The sequence below is a fragment of the Saccopteryx bilineata genome, chromosome 3 (assembly GCF_036850765.1).
Source record: "Saccopteryx bilineata isolate mSacBil1 chromosome 3, mSacBil1_pri_phased_curated, whole genome shotgun sequence".
NCBI classification, from domain to species: Eukaryota; Metazoa; Chordata; class Mammalia; order Chiroptera; family Emballonuridae; genus Saccopteryx; species Saccopteryx bilineata.
In genome coordinates, this window is record NC_089492.1 from 41,876,247 (window position 1) to 41,890,229 (window position 13,983).

Sequence of the window (13,983 nt, forward strand, 5' to 3'; positions counted from 1 at the left end):
GGCCGCTGGCTTCAGCACAGGCTCATCCAGCTTGAGCGCAGGTTCACCAGCTTGAGTGCAGGATTGCTGGTTTGAGAATGGGATCATTGACATGACCCCATGGTCACTGGCTTGAGCCCAAAGGTTGCTGGCTTGAAGCCTAGAAGTCGCTGGCTCAAGCCCAAGGTCACTGGCTTGAGCAAGGGGTCACTGGCTCAGCTGGAGCTCTCCCCACCCTATTCAAGGCACATATGAGAAAGCAATCAATGAACAACTAAGGTGCCTCAACAAAAATTGATGCTTCTCATCTCTCTCTCTCCCTGACTGTCTGACCTTCTCTCACTGTCACTAAATAAATAAATTATTGTTATGAGTCATGAGCTTTTGGGGTGGTTTGTTATGCAGGAACTGATTACTAATACAATTTCCATGGTGCAAAAAAGTTTTAAATATAAAAATATGCAAGTGAGGATTCAAGATATTTGTATACTCATGTTCATAGAAGCATTATTCACCCTAGCCAAGGAGTAGAAGTAGCCAACATGTTCACTGATGAATGGATCAACAATGTGGTATATACATAAATGGAATATTATTCAGCCTTGAAAAGAAAGTAACTTCTAATACATGCTACAACTTGGATGAAACTTATTGTATGATTATATACACACACATACTGTATGATTCTTCTTATATAAGGTAGACCTGGTGTAATCAAATTCATAGACATAGAAATTAGAATGGTGGTTGCCAGGGTATAGGAGAAGGAAGAATGAGGAGTTATTTGCCTGACCAGGCGGTGGCGCAGTGGATAGAGCGTCGGACTGGGATGCGGAAGTACCCAGGTTCGAGACCCCAGAGGTCGCGCGCGGGCTCATCTGGCTTGAGCAAAGAGCTCGCCAGCTTGGACCCAAGGTCGCTGGCTCCAGCAGGGGGTTACTCGGTCTGCTGAAGGCCCGTGGTCAAGGCACGTGTGAGAAAGCAATCAATGAACAACTAAGAAGTCGCAAGGCGCAACGAGAAACTGATGATTGATGCTTCTCATCTCTCTCTGTCCCTGTCTATCTCTGCCTCTAAAAAAAAAAAAAAAAAAAAAAAGGAGTTATTTAATGGGTAGAGTTTCAGTTTTTCAAAATGAAAAGAATTCTGGAAATGGATGGTGGTGATGGTGGCTCAATGATATGAATGTACTTAATACCACAGAACTTGTCTGATGGTAGGGTGAAGGTGAAATAGCCAGTATAACCAAAAGGTATCTTCAGACCAAAGAACAATGAAGCCACACTATAGAATGTAACAGAATCTATTATAGGTGTCCCAGTAAAGCCTGAGCTCTACATCGATCAGGAGTCCCCAATTCAACTTCTCCATGCAGTGGGACACTCCTGCTTAACAGCAGAGCTGGCAGCCTCTTTGAGACTACTCGAGGCAGCTATGAGGATGCTACTTACTGGTACCGAGACCAATTGCCACTGGAGGAAAGATACAACACACACACAAGTTTGTTGCAAGAATCACACAGGCAGATTATTACTCTCAAATCCTTAAGGCATGCCTGAGTACAGCTTAATGGGGCTCCATCGGTGTGGTCTTCTCAGCTGTCCTTGGTCAGAGCGGCATGGAGACAGTCCACGTTCAATGTTGGAGTCTGGGTGACTACGGCAGCAGGGGGGCCCCTTTGCTTTAGTACCTTTTCTGGCCTACCAGGTGTTAATCTACAGGATTATCACATCAAACCACCTTTTTGGGAGTTTCTAGCAGGGAGCCCTTTTTATGTTAATCTTCAGAAATGTTACATCAAGTGACTATTAAAGTGTTCCTAGGGAAGCCACCTTTAATCTATATATAACTTCACACAGGCACTAACTGGGTCCTGCGCAAAAAGGCATATCTGCCTAACATATCTGTACAAACCAGATTAATTCCCATCCAGAGGGCATAGCCTTATTCATTTGCCTTAATGGGTTTTAATATTATATCCTAATTTATTTCTATATATCTTCCATATTTTTCTATATTTCTATATACTTAATTACTATAACATTATATTATTGTAACAATAGGGTAGTTAGTTTATTTATGGGAATATTATTCTCTGATACAGACCCGTTACTGTACTTTTTTGATAGTATAACTCATGTAGTAATGATTGACAAGACAAAGCAACAAGGAATGCAGTAGCATCAGGAACCATACCTCCTGGTAGTCTTGTGATAGATGCTTGTTTACAATCAATACTATCACCAGTTTAATATTTATCTCTGTTGTCATGCCATTACTCACAAAAATGTTTATACTACATTTTTTAAAAGATTTTATTTATTGATTTTAGAGAGAGGAGAGAGAAGGAAAGGGGTGGAGAAGGAGCAGGAAGCACTGACTAGTATAGTAGCTTCTCATATGTGCCTTGACCAGGCAAGCCAGGGTTTTGCACTGGCTACCTCAGCATTCCAGGTCGATGCTTTATCCACTGTGCCACCACAGGTCAGGCTATACTACATTTTAAGGAACAAAAATAATCATCAACTAGAAGGCTTTGTTATCCTTACTAAAGACAGTGAGGTTAGTCAAAAGTCACAGCATGAAACAAAAATGAAATGAAATCCACCTGACCAGTTGATAAAGTGTTGACCTGGTACGCTGAGGTCACAGTTTTGAAACCCCAAGGTCGCAGGCTTGAGCATGGGGTCGCTGCCTTGAGCGTGGGATCATGCACAGGATCCCACAGTCTTTGGCTTGAGTCCAAAGGTCACTGGCTTGAAGCCCAAGGTCATTGGCTTGAGACCGAAGTCGCTGGCTTGAAGCCCAAGGTCATTGGCTTGAGACCAAAGTCGCTGGCTTGAGCAAGGGGTTAAAGACTTGGCTAGCTCCCCCCCACACCGCCCCCTCCATCAAGGCACACGTGAGAAAGCAAACAATGAACCTCTAAGGTGCTATAACTATGAATTGATGCTTCTCATCTCTCTCCCTTCCTGTTTGTCTGTTTGTGTCTCTCTCGCTAATAAATAAATAAAACTTACACATAAATAATATAAAACAGGGGTCTCCAAACTTTTTACACAGGGGGCCAGTTCACTGTCCCTCAGACCGTTGGAGGGCCGGACTATAAGAAAAAACTATAAACAAATCCCTACGCACACTGCACATATCTTATTTTAAAGTAAAAAAACAAAACAGGAACAAATACAATATTTAAAATGAAGAACAAGTAAATTTAAATCAACAAACTGACCAGTATTTCAATGGGAACTATGGGCCTGCTTTTGGCTAATGAGATGGTCAATGTGCTTCTCTCACTGACCACTTATGAAAGAGGTGCCCCTTCCGGGAGTGCGGCGGGGGCCAGATAAATGGCCTCAGGGGGCCGCATGTGGCCCGCGGGCCGTAGTTTGGGGACCCCTGATATAAAAACATATAATATAAAAAGTAAAAGCCCTGGCCTGTTGGCTCAGTGGTAGAGCGTCAGCCTGGGGTGCAGGAGTCCCGGGTTCAATTCCCGGCCAGGGCACACAGGAGAAGCACCCATCTGCTTCTCCACTCCTCCCCCTCTCCTTCCTCTCTGTCTCTCTCTTCCCCTCCCGCAGCCAAGGCTCCATTGGAGCAAAGTTGGCCCGGGTGCTGAGGATGGCTCTGTGGCCTCTGCCTCAGGCGCTAGAATGGCTCTGGTCACAACAGAGCAACGCCCTGGATAGGCAGAGCATCGCCCCCTGGTGGGCATGCCGTGTGGATCCTGGTCAGGCACATGCGGGAGTATGTCTGACTGCCTCTCTGTTTCCAACTTCAGAAAAATACAAAAATACAAAAAAAAAAAAAAAAAGTAAAAGTTCTCTCTCCCAATTTTCTCACACAGCTAAGGAATAATTTTGATATTTAAAATTTTAAGCTTTCTATGTTGTCAGATTTACAGAACTTTTACTTTGATAATATTTTCCATTTATTTATGCTTAGAAAGACCTCCTCCCATACAGAAACCAATGGTGGAGGGGAGCCAGAGAAAGTATGTAGAAACCAGTAGGTGGGCTATTGAGGTTGCCTGGGCAAGAGTTATTGTGGCTTGGATTGGGATTGTGGCAGTAGAAATAAAAAGAGGATAGATATGATATAATTTGAAGGTTGACTTGCTGATGGATTGATGATGTGTTGGGAGGGAAATAATGGAAAAAGAAATGTGATGGTTCCTAGATTATGGCATAAGCAACTGGTAGAATGAGGCTCTCTTTTTCACATCCCTGAGCTGAAGAATGTAAAGTTTTTATAGGGTAATTGAGGATATTTTGGTGTATAATACTTTCCAAATGACTCACAGGTAATCCCCCTTTGGCAGGGTCCTTAAATATAGGCTGACACATCCCTCAGCTCTCTATGGCTGCCCTTACGTCTTTATTCTTTGAACTGACATGTTTTGATGTGCCTGCCTACTTTGTAGAAATGTTCTTTTCATGTTTACAAAATGTTCTTGAGTTTGTCTCACGTTCTCTTCCTGAATAATAACAAGAGCCAGGGTTTTCCATTCCCTAGTTACTGGGAGTTTAGGAGTGTTACAGGCACTGGAAGATTACAAACAAGGGCAGGGAGGTACTTCTCCATGCTTTCTGTGGTTATCAGATTGTTGCAATGAGGGCCCTCAGGCAGTTTCTGAGGGCTGGTGCTGCATAACTCACCACCTCCTTTTATTTCAACATAGGGGTCATCAAAGGAGAACCTGGTTTAAGAGTGTGTAGCCTGGAATAGCTAGGAACTAATCAGTAAAATAGTGGGGTTTTGTTTTTTTTTCTTCTCTTTTTTTATTATTATTAATTTTAATGGGTTGACATTGATAACTCAGGGTACATATGTTCAGTGACAACATCTCCAAGTTATACAGTGTGTCCGTAAAGTCATGGTGCACTTTTGACCAGTCACAGGAAAGCAACAAAAGACAATAGAAAGGTGAAATCTGCACCAAATAAAAGGAAAACCCTCCCAGTTTCTGTAGGATGATGTGGCAGCATGTGCGCATGCGCAGATGATGATGTAACACTGTATATACAGCGGAGCAGCCCACGGCCATGTCAGTCAAGATGTGGACGGTACAGAGGAAAGTTCAGTGTGTTCTGTGGCTCGCTAAATTCGAATCCATGACCAAAGTGCAATGTGAATATCGTTGCGTTTATAACGAAGCGCCACCACATAGGAATAACATTACTCGGTGGAATAAGCAGTTGAAGGAAACCGGCAGTTTGGTGGAGAAACACCGTTCTGGTAGGCCATCAGTCAGTGACGAGTCTGTAGAGGCTATACGGAATAGCTACCTAAAGGAGCCCTAAAAAATCTCTGCGTGAGCCCACATCGAACTGCATTGAATAGGTATGAAACTGGGAGAGTTTTTCTTTTATTTGGTGCAGATTTCACATTTCTATCATCTTTTGTTGCTTTCCTGTGACTGGTCAAAAGTGCACCATGACTTTACGGACACACTGTATTGACATTTGATTATGTTGCATACCCATCACCAAAGTCAAATTGTCTTCTGTCACCTTCTATGTGGTTTTCTTTGTGCTCCTCCCCTCCATCCCCCCCCAACCACCACCCTCTTGTCCATGTCTCTGAGTCTCATTTTTATGACCCACTTATGTATGGAATCATATAGTTCTTAGTGTTTTCTGATTTACTTATTTAACTCAGTATAATGTTATCAAGGTCTATCCATGTTGTTGTAAATGATCTAATGTCATCATTTCTTATGGCTGAGTAGTATTCCATAGTATATATGTACCAAAGCTTTTTAATCCACTCGTCCACTGACGGACACTTGGGCTGTTTCCAGATCTTTACTATTGTGAACAATGCTGCCATAACCATGGGGATGCATTTCTTCTTTTCAAACAGTGCTATGGTGTTCTTGGAGTATAGTCTTAAAAGTGGGATAGCTGGGTCAAAAGGTAGTTCGATTTTTAATTTGTTGAGGAATCTCCATACTGTTTTCCACAGTGGCTGCACCAGTCTGCATTCCCACCAGCAGTGCAGGAAGGTTCCCTTTCCTCCACATCCTCACCAGCACTTATTCTGTGTTGTTTTGTTGATGAGCGTCATTCTGACTGGTGTGAGGTGATATCTCATTGTGGTTTTAATTTGCATTTCTCTAATGATTAGTGATGTTGAGCATTTTTTCATATGCCTATTGGCCATCTGTATATCCTCTCTGGAGAAGTGTCTATTCATTTCTTTTGCCCATTTTTTTTTCTTTTGCCCATTTTTTTTTCTTTTGCCCATTTTTTGATTTGATTGTTTGTCTTCCTGGTGTTGAGTTTTACCGGTTCTTTATAAATTTTGGTTATTAACCCCTTATCAGACATACTGTCGATTATGTTCTCCCATTGTATAGTTTGTCTTTTTATTCTGTTCTTATTGTCTTTAGCTGTACAAAAGCTTTTTAGTTTGATATAGTCCCATTTGTTTATCCTGTCTTTTATTTCACTTCCCCGTGGAGATAAATCAGCAAATATATTGCTCCGAGAGATGTCAGAGACCTTACTGCCTATGTTTTCTTCTAAGATGCTTATGGTTTCACGGCCTACATTTAAGTCTTTTATTCATTTTGAGTTTATTTTTGTGAGTGGTGTAAGCTGGTGATCTAGTTTCATTTTTTTGCAGGTAGCTGTCCAATTTTCCCAACACCATTTGTTAAAGAGGCTGTCTTTACTCCATTGTATTTCCTTACCTCCTTTGTCAAATATCAGTTGTCCATAGAACCATGGGTTTATTTCTGGGTTCTCTGTTCTGTTCCATTGATCTATATGCCTGTTCTTATGCCAGTACCAGGCTGTTTTGAGTACAATGGCCTTGTAGTATAACTTGATATCAGGAAGTGTGATACCTCCCACTTTATTCTTCTTTTTTAAGATTGCTGAGGCTATTCGTGTTCTCTTTTGGTTCCATATAAATTTTTGGAATTTGTGGTCTATATCTTTGAAGTATGTCATTGGTATTTTAATTGGTATTGCATTGAATTTATAGATTGCTTTGGGTAATATAGACATTTTAATGATGTTTATTCTTCCTAACCATGAGCACGGTATATGCTTCGATTTGTTTGTATCTTCCTTGATTTCTTTTATCAATGCTTTGTAATTTTCTGAGTACAAGTCTTTAGTCTCCTTGGTTAAGTTTATTCCTAGGTACTTTATTTTTTTGGTTGCAATAGTGAAGGGAATTGTTCCCTTAATTTCTTTTTCTGACAGTTCATTGTTGATGTATAGAAATGCCTCTGATTTCTGAGTATTAATTTTATATCCTGCCACTTTGCTGAATTCATTTATCAGGTCCAGTAGTTTTTTGACTGAGACTTTAGGGTTTTCTATATACAATATCATATCATCTGCAAATAATGATAGTTTTACTTCTTCTTTTCCAGTTTGGATCTCTTTTATTTCTTATTCTTGTCTGATTGCTGTGGCTAGGACTTCCAGGACCATGTTAAATAAGAGTGGTGAAAGGGGGCACCCTGCCGTGTTCCTGATCTTAAGGGTATTGCTTTTAACTTTTGCTCATTGAGTATGATGTTGGCTATGGGTTTGTCATAGATGGCTTTATTATGTTGAGGTATGTTCCCTGTATTCCCACTTTGCTGAGAGTTTTGATCATGAATAGGTGCTAGATTTTATCAAATGCTATTTCTGCATCTGTTGAAATTTTCATGTGGTTTTTCTCCTTTGTTTTGTTTATGTGATGAATCACATTGATTGATTTGTGAATATCGTACCAGCCTTGCCTCCCCAGAATAAATCCCACTTGATCATGATGTATGATTTTTTTCATATATTGCTGGATCCGGTTTGCTAATATTTTGTTGAGGATTTTAGCATCTAAATTCATCAGGAATATTGGCCTATAATTTTCTTTTTATGTGTTGTCTTTACCTGGTTTTGGGATCAGAATTATGCTCGCCTCATAAAAGGAGCTTGGAAGTCTTCTTCCCTCTTTAATTTTTTGAAATAGCTTAAGAAGGATAGGAATTACATTCTTCTTTGAATATTTGGTAGAATTTACTTGTGAAGCCATCAGGCCCAGGACTTTTCTTTGTTGGGAGTTTTTGATAACTGTTTCGATGTCATTTGTTGTAATTGGTCTGTTTAGGTTTTCTGATTCTTCCAGATTAATTTTTGGAAGATTATATGTTTCAAGGAATTTGTCCATTTCATCTAGATTGTCTAATTTTTTGGCATACAGTTCTTCATAGTATTTTCTTACAATATTTTGTATTTCTGTTGTGTCAGTTATTTCTCCCCTCTCATTTCTAATTTTATTTATTGATTTTTGTTGTTGATGTCAGTACTGTGCAGAACAGTGTTCAGTGATGCTTCTAGTCCTCGAGCTCTGTGACAGCTTCAGAGGACACCATCTTTTCAGAACATCACAGCAACAGCAGAGTCCCTACTATATGGGAAGAAATAAAAATCATTACCTCCATTCCCCCCATTCCCACCATACAATCAGTCTGATGCCTGAATATGATAGTTCTCCCTCTCTGATTTCCTGCCAAAAGGACACACACTGAGTTGTTTTTCTGAAGGTGACAGTGGCCTGTGTAGAGCTATGAGTTTGGCAACCAGTAGCACGTGCCAATAAGGGAAAAGGTTCACTAGAGTTAGGAATGTAGTCTGTGGTCTGGGAACTACTTTTCTGGGCAAAACTCACTGATCCGTCCAGGAAAATAAGCAGTCTAGCTCTTTCAAAAATGACATTCTGATTCACAATTCTGTTGCATAACCAAAAGTCACACCTACAGTAAATTAAATGTGTTTGTCACTAAGGATATTTTCATCTGAAAAACAAAATACTGTGGGACTATGCTGCTCTCACTTCCTGGAATGTCCTGTTTGCTGTATCTTCAAGGAGACCATTTGTCCACACTCTGGAATCCCTGGCCTTTGACCAGCCACCTACTGCCTCCACAGATTCCCAAGAGATCTATGCAGGGGAACAGTTCTGGCAATACTGCTTATTATACTGTTTATACAAACCCCACTGCTGAGCCTGTCTGGATGACTTCAAAAGCAAAAAGCAATGTAGAACAACAAACCCAGTTAAAATAGTGGGACTCGAGACCAGATCAAAGTGGTGAAGTTTCAAGTCAAGGTTTTCCTATGCTTGGTATGGGAAAAGACTCTTGAGCTTGTCCTTGTTACCAGAAGTCCTAATGTCCTTCTCCCAGTTCATTAATTTCTGATATTCTATGAACTCCAAGTCAGATGCCTCTTCTTTTCCGAATTTTCCTTGACCAAAGCCCTATCCAAGAAAATTGGATAGTTCCTTTATTAGTGATCCTATAGCAATTTGTGTGTTTCTCTTTGATCACTTTATTAGGTCTTACTGTGATCATCTGTTACATGGCCCTCTTCCCAGACTCCAAAGGTAGACTCTGCATTCTCTCTATATTTCCTGTGCCTGGCCAAGTGGTTACGGGGGGTGGGGGGAGGGAAGGAGGGAGAGGGGAGGGGTACAAAGAAAACTAGATAGAAGGTGACGGAGGACAATCTCTCTTTGGGTGATGGGTATGCAACAGAACTGAATGACAAGATAACCTAATGCCAAGTGCCAGGCATTAGGAAGTATTCTAATGTATTGTTCTGAAAGCCATTTCTTTGACAGTAGGAACAAGGCACCTGGGCCCTGGCCAGTTGACTCAGTGGATGGAGCAGGCATGGCCAACAGTTTTTGCCCCTGGGCCAGATTAGAAAGAAAACTTTTTTCACGGACCAGACGAAATATTAAAATTTAAAAATGTTAAATACAAAAACGATTTGTTTAAGTAAACAAAATTTTATTATGTAATTTGTTTATAAATAAATGTGAGTGAAAAAAATTTTAATATACAATATTATTTTATTAAAAATATATTTTAATAAAAATATAATTACATACCGTATAAATAGCCAAACTGTATCGCAATCAATTGAAACAATATTTAATAGAATGAGCTTGAAGGGGTTATCTCACAAATAAAACAATTATTTCCTTTTACAAACAGCCTGAACACGTTTTCAGTTATCAATTGCAGCTATTGTCTATGCTACAATGCCACTTGATTCAGCACACTTTGAACACAAAAATAACAAATTGTTCGACCTTGGGTGCACACTGGCAAACTCCACCTAAAAGAATGTGGGTTTCACATCACCGTTAAACGTCAAACAGTTCGTATGGAGTACAGACGAGTACAAAAGTTGTAAATCTTTATATAGAATTGTGACAACAATTCCAGTGCCATGCGGACTTTTCCTGGATGTGGACTTTTCCTGGACTCCTGTTCCTTGTGACAGCTCCTAACAGACTGAACTGGGGTTGGGTTGCATTTTTCAGGGATTTGGCATGATGTTGGGGCCAACTTGGACTTGATGAACATGTTAAGGACACTACTCTTTTATAGATTCTTGCTGTATTGGCCAAGAGTTTGCTTAAAGGCTTTAATCACTGTATAAAAAAAAATAGAGGACTAGATAAAGAAGATGTGGCACATATACACCATGGTATACTATTCAGCCATAAGAAATGATGACATCGGATCACTTACAACAAAATGGTGGGATCTTGATAACATTATACGGAGTTAAATAAGTAAATCAGAAAAAAACAAGAACTGCAGGATTCCATACATTGGTGGGACATAAAAACGAGACTAAGAGACATGGACAAGAGTGTGGTGGTTACGGAGGAGCGGGGGGAGGGAAGGAGGGAGAGGAGTACAAAGAGAACTAGATAGAAGGTGACGGAGGACAATCTCTCTTTGGGTGATGGGTATGCAACAGAACTGAATGACAAGATAACCTGGACATGTTTTCTTTGAATATATGTACCCTGATTTATTGATGTCACCCTATTAAAGTAAAATTTTATTTATAAAATAAAAATTAAAAAGTTGTAAATCTTTATAATGTAATTTTTTTAAAAAAATAAATATCACGAATCCATTCAACCAATTATTGGAAGTTAACCCTAGATTAGTCATATGTGGAATTCTTTTCCGCATATCCCTATCCTCTTAAATATCTTGATTTCTTATAATCAAAGGTGCTTCCGCTTCTGAGTAGCTGAGATTTTAAAGCAGCGGAGAATATTAAAAATTTAATCACGGGCCACATAAACGCATTATGCAGGCCGTATGTTGGCCATGCCTGGGATAGAAGGTCAGCCCAGCATATAGATGTCCTGGGCTCGATTCCCAGTCAGGGCACACAGGAGAAGCGTCCATCTGCTTCTCGCCCTTTCCCTTTCCCCCTTCCCACAGTCATTGGCTTGATTGCGTTTGAGTGTCATCCCGGGCACTGAGGATAGCTCAGTTGATTAGAGAATTGGGCCCAGACAGCCACTGCTGGGTGGATCCCAGCATTGGCCCCAGACAAGGGTTGCAGAATGGATTCCAGTCGGGGCTCATGTGGGAGTCTGTCTCACTATCTCCCCTCGTCTCACTATCTCTCCTTCTCTCACAAAAAAGAAAAGAAAGGAAGGAGAAAAGAGAGAAAGGGAGGAGAGGGGAGGGGAAGGAAAAGGAGGAAAGAAACAAGGCACCTGGTTGTGCAGTTTACGCATTACACAAACGTGCCTGGTGAAGGAGACAAGTGGGGCTGGTTTGGGGCTATCTCTGAAGAAGGGGAGAGGGTTGAGTTTGCAAAGTTGCACGAGTCCAGATAGGGTACCTTCTAATTAGCAACTAGATACTATACAGGTTTTCAGTCTTCCTAATTGGAGGAGCAAACCAGCCAGCAGTATTTTAAGTGTGAGAGAGAGAAGGAGGGAGGAGCAGGAAACATCAACTCCCATGTGTGCATTGACCAGGCAAGCCCAAGGTTTGAAACCATTGACCTCAGCATTCCATGCTGGCACTTTATCCACTGCACCACCACAGATCAGGCCAATTACTGTTTTTTAAAAGTACACACAATTATACATTTCAGGCCTAAAAGTTATTTGTTGTTTTCTTGGCATTTAATACTGCCTAGGTGCTTTAAGGACTAGGCACTAGAAACTGTAATGAAATTGGAAAGTGTCAAATACCCATTATGTGCCAGGTTTTTCATTTCCTCAAAGGGTGCTTACCATAGAATTCTATAAGAAATAAGAAGAGGCAAAGAGGTCACTAGGGTAGTGCAATTGCAGTTTTATCCATTTCACTCTTTGGTTTCTACTGTGGTCTTATATCGCCAATTTTTCAATGCAGAAGCTGTCACTTCTTTAGTGGTTTTTTATTCCTTTATATGTTCCTACCCACCTATGAAAAGAGACCACCTGGGGATATCACTACTAAATGTTCCATAGACTTTTACAGAATCATGTGTGAAGAAGGAAGACTGGTGGTGGCGCCTACACTGGGTGCAGCAAGACCTATCGTAGTTGTCATGTGATCATGCTACTTGCCTCCACATAAATGGTTTTGAATCAGAATTAGAGAACCGAAGTTTGAAAATAATTTGCTCTTTGTATGTATCAGAGATTATTTAAGGTTATCCCTAAAATAATGCATGGGAGGGGAAAGGGTGAAGTTATAGTATGTTACCAGAAACTACAAATACCTTATCTAAGCCAGTTTTTGTTCAAGTACCCAGGGGGCATAGATATCTGTGAACATCACCCCTTTACCCGCTGGATATGGGTTGTAGGAGGAACTGGGTAAGAGACCAAGGGTTTATGATGTCATTTTTTCTTTTCTTTTTTCTGTATCTCTTCCAGTTCCTTCTCTTCTTCTTCTTTTAGCACCTACATTGGGGTGCAATCCACAGCTGTTGAAAATCAGTTCAGTACAGTTTGTATTTAATGAGCATCTTTACACATATGTTTTTATCCCAATATCTGGAATGTACACTCTTTTTTTCCCACTTTTACTAACCTTGTTCCTAGGTGTTTTCTTATTTGCCCCCACACAACTAGATTGGGAGCGCCTCCAGGAAAAGAAACAAGTCTCAATCTTAATTGTTTTTATTCCCAGGCTTTAGAGTATAATAAATTCTTGCTCAATACATCTTTCTTATTGAAAGAATAACTTTTATAAATGAAAGTTAATGAATGAAGGCATTGAAGAATGAATAAAGAGGTTAATGAGAAGTGAAAAGAAGCGTTCCACACTATCTGTGATGTTTTATTTATTTAAAAATTATGAGCCTGACCAGGTGGTGGTGCAGTGGATAGAGCGTCGGACTGGGATGCAGAAGGACCCAGGTTCGAGACCCCGAGGTCGCCAGCTTGAGCGCGGGCTCATCTGGCTTGAGCAAAGAGCTCACCAGCTTAGACCCAAGGTCGCTGGCTCCAGCAGGGGGTTACTCGGTCTGCTGAAGGCCCGTGGTCAAGGCACATGTGAGAAAGCAATCAATGAACAACTAAGAAGTCACAACGCGCAACGAGAAACTGATGATTGATGTTTCTCATCTCTCTCCGTTCCTGTCTGTCTGTCCCTGTCTATCTCTGCCTCTGTAAAAAACAAAACAAAACAAAACAAAAAATTATGAAACCAACATTTCAAAGATTAACATTTTCTAAGTAAAGGTGCTGCACATATAAGTATAGATTCTCTTATTTTCCACACTGTTTTTCATGGTTGAAATTTTTTGCAATACTTATAAACCAAGATGAGTGATGGAGATGATAACAGTATAACAAAAATGCCTTTTTCAAAGATCTGATCATTTATTTAAGAAATTGTTCCAAGCACACTAGGTTACAGAAGTCTCTTGGATTGTACATTTTCAGTAGTTGGCTAGCTAGATGTAAAGAAAGCAAATTACTCTGAAACTAGAAAAGCAAGAGTTAACACTATTTGTTTAGTTTGCAGAGTACCCTAGAAATCAGCAGATAAGCAAGGACTTTTGGTATTTTAAATATAAATCCAACTTTTATGAAGTATGAAATATGGTCAGAAAGGATCCCCCTTTTTCCTTTCTAGATATATTTTACAGAGTGAGAAGAACCTAGATTTTTCCTGGGGAAGGGGAAAGTTAAGTGTTATGAAAATGGGTGAAATTTTAGGGGTTCTTA

At 40.3% G+C, this 13,983-nt stretch overlaps 1 protein-coding gene and 1 non-coding gene across 2 annotated transcripts in view; both read left to right on the top strand.

Annotated features, from left to right (window-relative positions):
* The window catches only part of TP53INP1 (tumor protein p53 inducible nuclear protein 1), a 124,184-nt gene that overhangs the window by 4,581 nt on the left and 105,620 nt on the right, over positions 1-13,983 (top strand). The gene's annotated exons all lie outside the window — the stretch shown is intronic.
* TRNAP-GGG (transfer RNA proline (anticodon GGG)) lies at positions 3,412-3,487 on the top strand. The gene has a single exon. It is a non-coding gene; the product is annotated as a tRNA-Pro (tRNA).